Here is a 15,672-nt window from a genome sequence, read left to right as displayed (position 1 = left end):
TTATTTAATGGATTTAATTACGATTTTGTGCACGTTATTTGTTTACATTGCACATCAGCTGGTTGCTGTGATGCTTTATCCGTCAGATATTTCGCCTGTCAAATAGTTCATTTCGCTGTATATTTCACCTCGTGTAGCCGCGCGGTTATGATTCACTTACACTTTACTCATTGCAGATCAATAGTTCAGCTTATCCTTTTTGGCGTAGCTTCAAAATATGATTTTGAATTTTAACGGTTAAGGCGTCATCCATAAATGGCGTAACACTGATAAGCGGAAAAGGGGGTGTCGTCAAACGTTACAATTTGTTACATGAAGTGGTGTGGAGGGGGGGGGGGGGGGGGGTCTAATCTTTTGCTATACTGCTTCTACACTGCTTCTAGACGACCAACTTTTGTACCGCGACAAATTTTCTGCGAGCTCTTTGTTCTAAAACAACATCTAAGTTTTAGAACAAAATCAGAGGCAATCGAGAATGTCGCGGGTTTGTGAATTTTGCGGTTAGAGAGATAGAAAGTGTCGCCAAAAATTGGAAACAATTTTGCGACAATCGCAAAAGTTTTTGCGACAATCGCTGAACTTTTCGCGACAATCGCAGAATTTTTGCGACGATCGCAGAACTTTTTCCGACAATCGCTGAACTTTTCACGACAATCGCAGAATTTTTGCGACGATCGCAGAACTTTTTCCGACAATCGCTGAACTTTTCACGACAATCGCAGAATTTTTGCGACGATCGCAGAACTTTTTCCGACAATCGTAGAACTTTTTGCGACAATCGCAGAATTTTTGCGACGATCGCAGAACTTTTTCCGACAATCGTAGAACTTTTTGCGACAATCGCAGAAGTTTTTGCGACAATCGCAGAAATGTTTGCGACAATCGCAGAAATGTTTGCGACAATCGCAGAAGTTTTTGCGACAATCGCAGAAGTTTTTGCGACAATCGCAGAACTTTTTCCGACAATCGCAGAAGTTTTTGCGACAATCGCAGAAGTTTTTGCGACAATCGCAGAAGTTTTTGCGACAATCGCAGAAGTGTTTGCGACAATCGCAGAGGTTTTTGCGACAATCGCAGAAGTTTTTGCGACAATCGCAGAAATGTTTGCGACAATCGCAGAAATGTTTGCGACAATCGCAGAAGTTTTTGTGACAATCGCAGAATTTTTAGCGACAATCGCAGAAGTTTTTGCGACAATCGCAGAACTTTTTCCGACAATCGCAGAGGTTTTTCCGACAATCGCAGATGTTTTTGCGACAATCGCAGAAGTTTTTGCGACAATCGCAGAAGTTTTTGCAACAATCGCAGAAGGGTTTGCGACAATCGCAGAAATGTTTGCGACAATCGCAGAAGTTTTTGCGACAATCGCAGAAGTTTTTGCGACAATCGCAGAGGTTTTGGCGACAATCGCAGAAGTTTTTGCGACAATCGCAGAACTTTTTCCGACAATCGCAAAGGTTTTTCCGACAATCGCAGAGGTTTTTGCGACAATCGCAGAAGTTTTTGCGACAATCGCAGAAATGTTTGCGACAATCGCAGAAATGTTTGCGACAATCGCAGAACTTTTTCTGACAATCGCAGAGGTTTTTGCGACAATCGCAGAAGTGTTTGCGACAATCGCAGAACTTTTTCCGACAATCGCAGAGGTTTTGCGACAATCGCAGAACTTTTTCCGACAATCGCAGAGGTTTTGGCGACAATCGCAGAAGTTTTTGCGACAATCGCAGAAGTTTTTGCGACAATCGCAAAAGTCGCAGAAGTTTTTGCGACAATCGCAAAAGAAGCAAAAGTTTTTGCGACAATCGCAAAAGTCGCAAAAGTCGCAAAACATTTTGCGACAATCGCAAAAGTCGCAGAAGTTTTTGCGACAATCGCAAAAGAAGCAAAAGTTTTTGCGACAATCGCAAAAGTCGCAAAAGTTTTTGCGACAATCGCAAAAGTCACAGAAGTTTTTGTGACAATCGCAAAAGTCGCAAAAGTTTGTGCGACAATCGCAAAAGTCGCAAAAGTTTTTGCGACAATCGCAAAAGTCGCAAAAGTTTTTGCGACAATCGCAAAAGTCGCAAAAGTCGCAAAAGTTTTTGCGACAATCGCAAAAGTCGCAAAAGTTTTTGCGACAATCGCAAAAGTCGCAGAAGTTTTTGCGACAATCGCAAAAGTCGCAAAACATTTTGCGACAATCGCAAAAGTCGCAAAAGTCGCAAAACATTTTGCGACACGCAAAAGTCGCAAAACATTTTGCGACACGCAAAAGTCGCAGAAGTTTTTGCGACAATCGCAAAAGTCGCAAAAGTTTTTGCGACAATCGCAAAAGTCGCAAAAGTTTTTGCGACAATCGCAAAAGTCGCAAAAGTTTTTGCGACAATCGCAAAAGTCGCAAAAGTTTTTGCGACAATCGCAAAAGTCGCAAAAGTCGCAAAACTTTTTGCGACAATCGCAAAAGTCGCAAAAGTTTTTGCGACAATCGCAAAAGTCGCAAAACATTTTGCGACAATCGCAAAAGTCGCAAAAGTTTTTGCGACAATCGCAAAAGTCGCAAAAGTTTTTGCGACAATCGCAAAAGTCACAGAAGTTTTTGTGACAATCGCAAAAGTCGCAAAAGTTTGTGCGACAATCGCAAAAGTCGCAAAAGTCGCAAAACTTTTTGCGACAATCGCAAAAGTCGCAAAAGTTTTTGCGACAATCGCAAAAGTTGCAAAACATTTTGCGACAATCGCAAAAGTCGCAAAAGTTTTTGCGACAATCGCAAAAGTCGCAAAAGTTTTTGCGACAATCGCAAAAGTCGCAAAAGTTTTTGCGACAATCGCAAAAGTCGCAAAAGTCGCAAAAGTTTTTGCGACAATCGCAAAAGTCGCAAAAGTTTTTGCGACAATCGCAAAAGTCGCAGAAGTTTTTGCGACAATCGCAAAAGTCGCAAAACATTTTGCGACAATCGCAAAAGTCGCAAAAGTCGCAAAACATTTTGCGACACGCAAAAGTCGCAAAACATTTTGCGACACGCAAAAGTCGCAGAAGTTTTTGCGACAATCGCAAAAGTCGCAAAAGTTTTTGCGACAATCGCAAAAGTCGCAAAAGTTTTTGCGACAATCGCAAAAGTCGCAAAAGTTTTTGCGACAATCGCAAAAGTCGCAAAAGTTTTTGCGACAATCGCAAAAGTCGCAAAAGTCGCAAAACTTTTTGCGACAATCGCAAAAGTCGCAAAAGTTTTTGCGACAATCGCAAAAGTCGCAAAACATTTTGCGACAATCGCAAAAGTCGCAAAAGTTTTTGCGACAATCGCAAAAGTCGCAAAAGTTTTTGCGACAATCGCAAAAGTCGCAAAAGTTTTTGCGACAATCGCAAAAGTCGCAAAAGTCGCATAAGTTTTTGCGACAATCGCAAAAGTCGCAAAAGTCGCAAAACTTTTTGCGACAATCGCAAAAGTCGCAAAAGTTTTTGCGACAATCGCAAAAGTCGCAAAACATTTTGCGACAATCGCAAAAGTCGCAAAAGTTTTTGCGACAATCGCAAAAGTCGCAAAAGTTTTTGCGACAATCGCAAAAGTCACAGAAGTTTTTGTGACAATCGCAAAAGTCGCAAAAGTTTGTGCGACAATCGCAAAAGTCGCAAAAGTTTTTGCGACAATCGCAAAAGTCGCAAAACATTTTGCGACAATCGCAAAAGTCGCAAAAGTTTTTGCGACAATCGCAAAAGTCGCAGAAGTTTTTGCGACAATCGCAAAAGTCGCAGAAGTTTTTATGACAATTGCAAAAGTCGCAGAAGTTTTTGCGACAATCGCAAAAGTCGCAAAAGTCGCAAAACATTTTGCGACAATCGCAAAAGTCGCAGAAGTTTTTGCGACAATCGCAAAAGTCGCCACAGTTTTTGCGACAATCGCAAAAGTCGCAAAAGTCGCAAAAGTCGCAGAAGTTTTTGCGACAATCGCAAAAGTCGCAGAAGTTTTTGCGACAATCGCAAAAGTCGCAGAAGTTTTTGCGACAATCGCAAAAGTCGCAAAAGTCGCAAAAGTTTTTGCGACAATATAAAAAGTCGCAGAAGTTTTTGCGACAATCGCAAAAGTCGCAAAAAATTTTGCGACAATCGCAAAAGTTTTTGCGACAATCGCAAAAGTCGCAAAAGTCGCAAAAGTTTTTGCGACAATCGCAGAAGTCGCAGAAGCTTTTGCGACAATCGCAAAAGTCGCATAAGTTTTTGCGACAATCGCAAAAGTCGCAAAAGTCGCAAAAGTCGCAGAAGTTTTTGCGACAATCGCAAAAGTCGCAAAAGTTTTTGCGACAATCGCAAAAGTCGCAGAAGTTTTTGCGACAATCGCAAAAGTTGCAAAAGTTTTTGCGACAATCGAAAAAGTCGCAAAAGTTTTTGCGACAATCGCAAAAGTCGCAAAAGTTTTTGCGACAATCGCAAAAGTTTTTGCGACAATCGCAAAAGTCGCAAAAGTTTTTGCGACAATCGCAAAAGTCGCAAAAGTTTTTGCGACAATCGCAAAAGTCGCAAAAGTCGCAAAAGTTTTTGCGACAATCGCAAAAGTCGCAAAAGTTTTTGCGACAATCGCAAAAGTCGCAAAACATTTTGCGACTATCGCAAAAGTCGCAAAAGTTTTTGCGACAATCGCAAAAGTCGCAAAAGTTTTTGCGACAATCGCAAAAGTCACAGAAGTTTTTGTGACAATCGCAAAAGTCGCAAAAGTTTGTGCGACAATCGCAAAAGTCGCAAAAGTTTTTGCGACAATCGCAAAAGTCGCAAAAGTTTTTGCGACAATCGCAAAAGTCGCAAAAGTCGCATAAGTTTTTGCGACAATCGCAAAAGTCGCAAAAGTTTTTGCGACAATCGCAAAAGTCGCAGAAGTTTTTGCGACAATCGCAAAAGTCGCAGAAGTTTTTATGACAATTGCAAAAGTCGCAGAAGTTTTTGCGACAATCGCAAAAGTCGCAAAAGTCGCAAAACATTTTGCGACAATCGCAAAAGTCGCAGAAGTTTTTGCGACAATCGCAAAAGTCGCAAAAGTTTTTGCGACAATCGCAAAAGTCGCAAAAGTCGTAAAAGTCGCAGAAGTTTTTGCGACAATCGCAAAAGTCGCAGAAGTTTTTGCGACAATCGCAAAAGTCGCAAAAGTTTTTGCGACAATCGAAAAAGTCGCAGAAGTTTTTGCGACAATCGCAAAAGTCGCAAAAGTTTTTGCGACAATCGCAAAAGTTTTTGCGACAATCGCAAAAGTCGCAAAAGTCGCAAAAGTTTTTGCGACAATCGCAGAAGTCGCAGAAGTTTTTGCGACAATCGCAAAAGTCGCATAAGTTTTTGCGACAATCGCAAAAGTCGCAAAAGTTTTTGCGACAATCGCAAAAGTCGCAGAAGTTTTTGCGACAATCGCAAAAGTCGCAAAAGTCGCAAAAGTTTTTGCGACAATCGCAAAAGTCGCAAAAGTCGCAGAAGTTTTTGCGACAATCGCAAAAGTCGCAGAAGTTTTTGCGACAATCGCAAAAGTCGCAAAAGTCGCAAAAGTTTTTGCGACAATCGCAAAAGTCGCAAAAGTTTTTGCGATAATCGCAAAAGTCGCAAAAGTCGCAAAAGTCGCAGAAGTTTTTGCGACAATCGCAAAAGTCGCAAAAGTTTTTGCGACAATCGCAAAAGTCGCAAAAGTTTTTGCGACAATCGCAAAAGTTTTTGCGACAATCGAAAAAGTCGCAGAAGTTTTTGCGACAATCGCAAAAGTCGCAAAAGTTTTTGCGACAATCGCAAAAGTTTTTGCGACAATCGCAAAAGTCGCAAAAGTTTTTGCGACAATCGCAGAAGTCGCAGACGCTTTTGCGACAATCGCAAAAGTCGCAGAAGTTTTTGCGACAATCGCAAAAGTCGCAAAAGTTTTTGCGACAATCGCAAAAGTCGCAGAAGTTTTTGCGACAATCGCAAAAGTCGCAAAAGTCGCAAAAGTTTTTGCGACAATTGCAAAAGTCGCAAAGGTCGCAGAAGTTTTTGCGACAATCGCAAAAGTCGCAGAAGTTTTTGCGACAATCGCAAAAGTCGCAAAAGTCGCAAAAGTCGCAAAAGTCGCAAAAGTTTTTGCGACAATCGCAAAAGTCGCAGAAGTTTTTGCGACAATCGCAAAAGTCGCAAAAGTTTTTGCGACAATCGCAAAAGTCGCAAAAGTTTTTGCGACAATCGAAAAAGTCGCAGAAGTTTTTGCGACAATCGCAAAAGTCGCAAAAGTTTTTGCGACAATCGCAAAAGTCGCAAAAGTTTTTGCGACAATCGCAAAAGTCGCAAAAGTTTTTGCGACAATCGCAAAAGTCGCAAAAGTCGCAAAAGTTTTTGCGACAATCGCAAAAGTCGCAAAAGTTTTTGCGACAATCGCAAAAGTCGCAAAAGTCGCAAAAGTTTTTGCGACAATCGCAAAAGTTTTTGCGACAATCGCAAAAGTCGCAAAAGTTTTTGCGACAATCGCAAAAGTCGCAAAAGTTTTTGCGACAATCGCAGAAGTCGCAGACGCTTTTGCGACAATCGCAAAAGTCGCAAAAGTCGCAAAAGTTTTTGCGACAATCGCAGAAGTCGCAGAAGCTTTTGCGACAATCGCAAAAGTCGCATAAGTTTTTGCGACAATCGCAAAAGTCGCAAAAGTCGCAAAAGTCGCAGAAGTTTTTGCGACAATCGCAAAAGTCGCAAAAGTTTTTGCGACAATCGCAAAAGTCGCAGAAGTTTTTGCGACAATCGCAAAAGTCGCAAAAGTTTTTGCGACAATCGAAAAAGTCGCAGAAGTTTTTGCGACAATCGCAAAAGTCGCAAAAGTTTTTGCGACAATCGCAAAAGTCGCAAAAGTTTTTGCGACAATCGCAAAAGTCGCAAAAGTTTTTGCGACAATCGCAAAAGTCGCAAAAGTTTTTGCGACAATCGCAAAAGTCGCAAAAGTCGCAAAAGTTTTTGCGACAATCGCAAAAGTCGCAAAAGTTTTTGCGACAATCGCAAAAGTCGCAAAAGTCGCAAAAGTTTTTGCGACAATCGCAAAAGTTTTTGCGACAATCGCAAAAGTCGCAAAAGTTTTTGCGACAATCGCAAAAGTCACAGAAGTTTTTGTGACAATCGCAAAAGTCGCAAAAGTTTGTGCGACAATCGCAAAAGTCGCAGAAGTTTTTGCGACAATCGCAAAAGTCGCAAAAGTTTTTGCGACAATCGCAAAAGTCGCAAAAGTCGAAAAAGTTTTTGCGACAATCGCAAAAGTCGCAAAAGTTTTTGCGACAATCGCAAAAGTCGCAGAAGTTTTTGCGACAATCGCAAAAGTCGCAGAAGTTTTTATGACAATTGCAAAAGTCGCAGAAGTTTTTGCGACAATCGCAAAAGTCGCAAAAGTCGCGAAACATTTTGCGACAATCGCAAAAGTCGCAGAAGTTTTTGCGACAATCGCAAAAGTCGCAAAAGTTTTTGCGACAATCGCAAAAGTCGCAAAAGTCGCAAAAGTGGCAAAAGTTTTTGCGACAATCGCAAAAGTCGCAAAAGTTTTTGCGACAATCGCAAAAGTCGCAAAAGTTTTTGCGACAATCGAAAAAGTCGCAGAAGTTTTTGCGACAATCGCAAAAGTCGCAAAAGTTTTTGCGACAATCGCAAAAGTTTTTGCGACAATCGCAAAAGTCGCAAAAGTCGCAAAAGTTTTTGCGACAATCGCAGAAGTCGCAAAAGTCGCATAAGTTTTTGCGACAATCGCAAAAGTCGCAAAAGTTTTTGCGACAATCGCAAAAGTCGCAGAAGTTTTTGCGACAATCGCAAAAGTCGCAAAAGTCGCAAAAGTTTTTGCGACAATCGCAAAAGTCGCAAAAGTCGCAGAAGTTTTTGCGACAATCGCAAAAGTCGCAGAAGTTTTTGCGACAATCGCAAAAGTCGCACAAGTCGCAAAAGTCGCAAAAGTTTTTGCGACAATCGCAAAAGTCGCAAAAGTCGCAGAAGTTTTTGCGACAATCGCAAAAGTCGCAAAAGTTTTTGCGACAATCGCAAAAGTCGCAGAAGTTTTTGCGACAATCGCAAAAGTCGCAAAAGTTTTTGCGACAATCGAAAAAGTCGCAGAAGTTTTTGCGACAATCGCAAAAGTCGCAAAAGTTTTTGCGACAATCGCAAAAGTTTTTGCGACAATCGCAAAAGTCGCAAAAGTTTTTGCGACAATCGCAAAAGTCGCAAAAGTTTTTGCGACAATCGCAAAAGTCGCAAAAGTTTTTGCGACAATCGCAAAAGTCGCAAAAGTTTTTGCGACAATCCCAAAAGTCGCAAAAGTCGCAAAACTTTTTGCGACAATCGCAAAAGTCGCAAAAGTTTTTGCGACAATCGCCAAAGTCGCAAAACATTTTGCGACAATCGCAAAAGTCGCAAAAGTTTTTGCGACAATCGCAAAATTTTTTGCGACAATCGCAAAAGTCGCAAAAGTTTTTGCGACAATCGCAAAAGTCACAGAAGTTTTTGTGACAATCACAAAAGTCGCAAAAGTTTGTGCGACAATCGCAAAAGTCGCAGAAGTTTTTGCGACAATCGCAAAAGTCGCAAAAGTTTTTGCGACAATCGCAAAAGTCGCAAAAGTCGCAAAAGTTTTTGCGACAATCGCAGAAGTCGCAGAAGCTTTTGCGACAATCGCAAAAGTCGCATAAGTTTTTGCGACAATCGCAAAAGTCGCAAAAGTTTTTGCGACAATCGCAAAAGTCGCAGAAGTTTTTGCGACAATCGCAAAAGTCGCAAAAGTCGCAAAAGTTTTTGCGACAATCGCAAAAGTCGCAAAAGTCGCAGAAGTTTTTGCGACAATCGCAAAAGTCGCAGAAGTTTTTGCGACAATCGCAAAAGTCGCACAAGTCGCAAAAGTCGCAAAAGTTTTTGCGACAATCGCAAAAGTCGCAAAAGTTTTTGCGACAATCGCAAAAGTCGCAAAAGTTTTTGCGACAATCGCAAAAGTCGCAAAACTTGCAAAAATTTTGCGACAATCGCAAAAGTCGCAAAAGTCGCAGAAGTTTTTGCGACAATCGCAAAAGTCGCAGAAGTTTTTGCGACAATCGCAAAAGTCGCAAAAGTTTTTGCGACAATCGCAAAAGTCGCAAAAGTCGCATAAGTTTTTGCGACAATCGCAAAAGTCGCATAAGTTTTTGCGACAATCGCAAAAGTCGCAGAAGTTTTTGCGACAATCGCAAAAGTCGCAAAAGTCGCAAAAGTTTTTGCGACAATCGCAAAAGTCGCAAAAGTCGCAGAAGTTTTTGCGACAATCGCAAAAGTCGCAGAAGTTTTTGCAACAATCGCAAAAGTCGCAAAAGTCGCAAAAGTCGCAAAAGTTTTTGCGACAATCGCAAAAGTCGCAGAAGTTTTTGCGACAATCGCAAAAGTCGCAAAAGTTTTTGCGACAATCGCAAAAGTCGCAAAAGTCGCAAAAGTCGCAGAAGTTTTTGCGACAATCGCAAAAGTCGCAGAAGTTTTTGCGACAATCGCAAAAGTCGCAGAAGTTTTTGCGACAATCGCAAAAGTCGCAAAAGTTTTTATGACAATTGCAAAAGTCGCAGAAGTTTTTGCGACAATCGCAAAAGTCGCAAAAGTCGCAAAACATTTTGCGACAATCGCAAAAGTCGCAGAAGTTTTTGCGACAATCGCAAAAGTCGCAAAAGTTTTTGCGACAATCGCAAAAGTCGCAAAAGTCGCAAAAGTTTTTGCGACAATCGCAAAAGTCGCAGAAGTTTTTGCGACAATCGCAAAAGTCGCATAAGTTTTTGCGACAATCGCAAAAGTCGCAAAAGTTTTTGCGACAATCGAAAAAGTCGCAAAAGTTTTTGCGACAATCGCAAAAGTTTTTGCGACAATCGCAAAAGTTTTTGCGACAATCGCAAAAGTCGCAAAAGTTTTTGCGACAATCGCAAAAGTCGCAGAAGTTTTTGCGACAATCGCAAAAGTCGCAGAAGTTTTTATGACAATTGCAAAAGTCGCAGAAGTTTTTGCGACAATCGCAAAAGTCGCAAAAGTCGCGAAACATTTTGCGACAATCGCAAAAGTCGCAGAAGTTTTTGCGACAATCGCAAAAGTCGCAAAAGTTTTTGCGACAATCGCAAAAGTCGCAAAAGTCGCAAAAGTGGCAAAAGTTTTTGCGACAATCGCAAAAGTCGCAAAAGTTTTTGCGACAATCGCAAAAGTCGCAAAAGTTTTTGCGACAATCGAAAAAGTCGCAGAAGTTTTTGCGACAATCGCAAAAGTCGCAAAAGTTTTTGCGACAATCGCAAAAGTTTTTGCGACAATCGCAAAAGTCGCAAAAGTCGCAAAAGTTTTTGCGACAATCGCAGAAGTCGCAAAAGTCGCATAAGTTTTTGCGACAATCGCAAAAGTCGCAAAAGTTTTTGCGACAATCGCAAAAGTCGCAGAAGTTTTTGCGACAATCGCAAAAGTCGCAAAAGTCGCAAAAGTTTTTGCGACAATCGCAAAAGTCGCAAAAGTCGCAGAAGTTTTTGCGACAATCGCAAAAGTCGCAGAAGTTTTTGCGACAATCGCAAAAGTCGCACAAGTCGCAAAAGTCGCAAAAGTTTTTGCGACAATCGCAAAAGTCGCAAAAGTCGCAAAAGTCGCAGAAGTTTTTGCGACAATCGCAAAAGTCGCAAAAGTTTTTGCGACAATCGCAAAAGTCGCAGAAGTTTTTGCGACAATCGCAAAAGTCGCAAAAGTTTTTGCGACAATCGAAAAAGTCGCAGAAGTTTTTGCGACAATCGCAAAAGTCGCAAAAGTTTTTGCGACAATCGCAAAAGTTTTTGCGACAATCGCAAAAGTCGCAAAAGTTTTTGCGACAATCGCAAAAGTCGCAAAAGTTTTTGCGACAATCGCAAAAGTCGCAAAAGTTTTTGCGACAATCGCAAAAGTCGCAAAAGTTTTTGCGACAATCGCAAAAGTCGCAAAAGTCGCAAAACTTTTTGCGACAATCGCAAAAGTCGCAAAAGTTTTTGCGACAATCGCCAAAGTCGCAAAACATTTTGCGACAATCGCAAAAGTCGCAAAAGTTTTTGCGACAATCGCAAAATTTTTTGCGACAATCGCAAAAGTCGCAAAAGTTTTTGCGACAATCGCAAAAGTCACAGAAGTTTTTGTGACAATCACAAAAGTCGCAAAAGTTTGTGCGACAATCGCAAAAGTCGCAGAAGTTTTTGCGACAATCGCAAAAGTCGCAAAAGTTTTTGCGACAATCGCAAAAGTCGCAAAAGTCGCAAAAGTTGTTGCGACAATCGCAGAAGTCGCAGAAGCTTTTGCGACAATCGCAAAAGTCGCATAAGTTTTTGCGACAATCGCAAAAGTCGCAAAAGTTTTTGCGACAATCGCAAAAGTCGCAGAAGTTTTTGCGACAATCGCAAAAGTCGCAAAAGTCGCAAAAGTTTTTGCGACAATCGCAAAAGTCGCAAAAGTCGCAGAAGTTTTTGCGACAATCGCGAAAGTCGCAGAAGTTTTTGCGACAATCGCAAAAGTCGCACAAGTCGCAAAAGTCGCAAAAGTTTTTGCGACAATCGCAAAAGTCGCAAAAGTTTTTGCGACAATCGCAAAAGTCGCAAAAGTTTTTGCGACAATCGCAAAAGTCGCAAAAGTTTTTGCGACAATCGCAAAAGTCGCAAAACTTGCAAAAATTTTGCGACAATCGCAAAAGTCGCAAAAGTCGCAGAAGTTTTTGCGACAATCGCAAAAGTCGCAGAAGTTTTTGCGACAATCGCAAAAGTCGCAAAAGTTTTTGCGACAATCGCAAAAGTCGCAAAAGTCGCATAAGTTTTTGCGACAATCGCAAAAGTCGCATAAGTTTTTGCGACAATCGCAAAAGTCGCAGAAGTTTTTGCGACAATCGCAAAAGTCGCAAAAGTCGCAAAAGTTTTTGCGACAATCGCAAAAGTCGCAAAAGTCGCAGAAGTTTTTGCGACAATCGCAAAAGTCGCAGAAGTTTTTGCAACAATCGCAAAAGTCGCAAAAGTCGCAAAAGTCGCAAAAGTTTTTGCGACAATCGCAAAAGTCGCAGAAGTTTTTGCGACAATCGCAAAAGTCGCAAAAGTTTTTGCGACAATCGCAAAAGTCGCAAAAGTCGCAAAAGTCGCAGAAGTTTTTGCGACAATCGCAAAAGTCGCAGAAGTTTTTGCGACAATCGCAAAAGTCGCAGAAGTTTTTGCGACAATCGCAAAAGTCGCAAAAGTTTTTATGACAATTGCAAAAGTCGCAGAAGTTTTTGCGACAATCGCAAAAGTCGCAAAAGTCGCAAAACATTTTGCGACAATCGCAAAAGTCGCAGAAGTTTTTGCGACAATCGCAAAAGTCGCAAAAGTTTTTGCGACAATCGCAAAAGTCGCAAAAGTCGCAAAAGTTTTTGCGACAATCGCAAAAGTCGCAGAAGTTTTTGCGACAATCGCAAAAGTCGCATAAGTTTTTGCGACAATCGCAAAAGTCGCAAAAGTTTTTGCGACAATCGAAAAAGTCGCAAAAGTTTTTGCGACAATCGCAAAAGTTTTTGCGACAATCGCAAAAGTCGCAAAAGTTTTTGCGACAATCGCAAAAGTCGCAAAAGTTTTTGCGACAATCGCAAAAGTCGCAAAAGTTTTTGCGACAATCGCAAAAGTTTTTGCGACAATCGAAAAAGTCGCAGAAGTTTTTGCGACAATCGCAAAAGTCGCAGAAGTTTTTGCGACAATCGCAAAAGTCGCAGAAGTTTTTGCGACAATCGCAAAAGTCGCAGAAGTTTTTGCGACAATCGCAAAAGTCGCAAAAGTTTTTGCGACAATCGCAAAAGTCGCAAAAGTCGCAAAAGTCGCAGAAGTTTTTGCGACAATCGCAAAAGTTTTTGCGACAATCGAAAAAGTCGCAGAAGTTTTTGCGACAATCGCAAAAGTCGCAGAAGTTTTTGCGACAATCGCAAAAGTCGCAGAAGTTTTTGCGACAATCGCAAAAGTCGCAAAAGTTTTTGCGACAATCGCAAAAGTCGCAAAAGTTTTTGCGACAATCGCAAAAGTTTTTGCGACAATCGCAAAAGTCGCAAAAGTCGCAAAAGTTTTTGCGACAATCGCAAAAGTCGCAGAAGTTTTTGCGACAATCGCAAAAGTCGCAAAAGTTTTTGCGACAATCGCAAAAGTCGCAAAAGTCGCAAAAGTCGCAGAAGTTTTTGCGACAATCGCAAAAGTCGCAAAAGTTTTTGCGACAATCGAAAAAGTCGCAGAAGTTTTTGCGACAATCGCAAAAGTCGCAAAAGTTTTTGCGACAATCGCAAAAGTTTTTGCGACAATCGCAAAAGTCGCAAAAGTTTTTGCGACAATCGAAAAAGTCGCAAAAGTTTTTGCGACAATCGCAAAAGTTTTTGCGACAATCGCAAAAGTCGCAAAAGTTTTTGCGAAAATCGCAAAAGTCGCAAAAGTTTTTGCGACAATCGCAAAAGTTTTTGCGACAATCGAAAAAGTCGCAGAAGTTTTTGCGACAATCGCAAAAGTCGCAGAAGTTTTTGCGACAATCGCAAAAGTCGCAGAAGTTTTTGCGACAATCGCAAAAGTCGCAAAAGTTTTTGCGACAATCGCAAAAGTCGCAAAAGTCGCAAAAGTTTTTGCGACAATCGCAAAAGTCGCATAAGTTTTTGTGACAATCGCAAAAGTCGCATAAGTTTTTGCGACAATCGCAAAAGTCGCATAAGTTTTTGCGACAATCGCAAAAGTCGCAAAAGTTTTTGCGACAATCGCAAAAGTCGCAAAAGTTTTTGCGACAATCGCAAAAGTCGCAAAAGTCGCAAAAATTTTGCGACAATCGCAAAAGTCGCAAAAGTTTTTGCGACAATCGCAAAAGTCGCAGAAGTTTTTGCGACAATCGCAAAAGTCGCAGAAGTTTTTATGACAATTGCAAAAGTCGCAGAAGTTTTTGCGACAATCGCAAAAGTCGCAAAAGTCGCAAAACATTTTGCGACAATCGCAAAAGTCGCAGAAGTTTTTGCGACAATCGCAAAAGTCGCAAAAGTTTTTGCGACACTCGCAAAAGTCGCAAAAGTCGCAAAAGTCGCAGAAGTTTTTGCGACAATCGCAAAAGTCGCAGAAGTTTTTGCGACAATCGCAAAAGTCGCAAAAGTTTTTGCGACAATCGAAAAAGTCGCAGAAGTTTGTGCGACAATCGCAAAAGTCGCAAAAGTTTTTGCGACAATCGCAAAAGTCGCAAAAGTCGCAAAAGTTTTTGCGACAATCGCAAAAGTCGCAAAAGTTTTTGCGACAATCGCAAAAGTCGCAGAAGTTTTTGCGACAATCGCAAAAGTCGCAAAAGTTTTTGCGACAATCGCAAAAGTCGCAAAAGTCGCAAAAGTCGCAGAAGTTTTTGCGACAATCGCAAAAGTCGCAGAAGTTTTTGCGACAATCGCAAAAGTCGCAAAAGTTTTTGCGACAATCGAAAAAGTCGCAGAAGTTTGTGCGACAATCGCAAAAGTCGCAAAAGTTTTTGCGACAATCGCAAAAGTTTTTGCGACAATCGCAAAAGTCGCAAAAGTCGCAAAAGTTTTTGCGACAATCGCAAAAGTCGCAGAAGCTTTTGCGACAATCGCAAAAGTCGCAGAAGTTTTTGCGACAATCGCAAAAGTCGCAAAAGTCGCAAAACTTTTTGCGACAATCGCAAAAGTCGCAAAAGTCGCAGAAGTTTTTGCGACAATCGCAAAAGTCGCAGAAGTTTTTGCGACAATCGCAAAAGTCGCAAAAGTCGCAAAAGTTTTTGCGACAATCGCAAAAGTCGCAAAAGTTTTTGCGACAATCGCAAAAGTTTTTGCGACAATCGAAAAAGTCGCAGAAGTTTTTGCGACAATCGCAAAAGTCGCAGAAGTTTTTGCGACAATCGCAAAAGTCGCAAAAGTTTTTGCGACAATCGCAAAAGTCGCAAAAGTTTTTATGACAATTGCAAAAGTCGCAGAAGTTTTTGCGACAATCGCAAAAGTCGCAAAAGTCGCAAAACATTTTGCGACAATCGCAAAAGTCGCAGAAGTTTTTGCGACAATCGCAAAAGTCGCAAAAGTTTTTGCGACAATCGCAAAAGTCGCAAAAGTCGCAAAAGTTTTTGCGACAATCGAAAAAGTCGCAAAAGTTTTTGCGACAATCGAAAAAGTCGCAGAAGTTTTTGCGACAATCGCAAAAGTCGCAAAAGTTTTTGCGACAATCGCAAAAGTTTTTGCGACAATCGCAAAAGTCGCAAAAGTCGCAAAAGTTTTTGCGACAATCGCAGAAGTCGCAGAAGCTTTTGCGACAATCGCAAAAGTCGCATAAGTTTTTGCGACAATCGCAAAAGTCGCAAAAGTTTTTGCGACAATCGCAAAAGTCGCAGAAGTTTTTGCGACAATCGCAAAAGTCACAAAAGTCGCAAAAGTTTTTGCGACAATCGCAAAAGTCGCAAAAGTCGCAAAAGTCGCAAAAGTTTGTGCGACAATCGCAAAAGTCGCAGAAGTTTTTGCGACAATCGCAAAAGTCGCAGAAGTTTTTGCGACAATCGCAAAAGTCGCAAAAGTCGCAAAAGTCGCAAAAGTTTTTTCGACAATCGAAAAAGTCGCAGAAGTTTTTGCGACAATCGCAAAAGTCGCAAAAGTTTTTGCGACAATCGCAAAAGTTTTTGCGACAATCGCAAAAGTCGCAAAAGTCGCAAAAGTTTTTGCGACAATCGCAAAAGTCGCAGAAGCTTTTGCGACAATCGCAAAAGTCGCATAAGTTTTTGCGA

This window comes from Anopheles gambiae, chromosome 2 (assembly GCF_943734735.2).
Source record: "Anopheles gambiae chromosome 2, idAnoGambNW_F1_1, whole genome shotgun sequence".
NCBI lineage: Eukaryota > Metazoa > Arthropoda > Insecta > Diptera > Culicidae > Anopheles > Anopheles gambiae.
The sequence above is the reverse complement of the archived record's forward strand: the minus strand, read 5'-3'. Positions refer to the sequence as shown.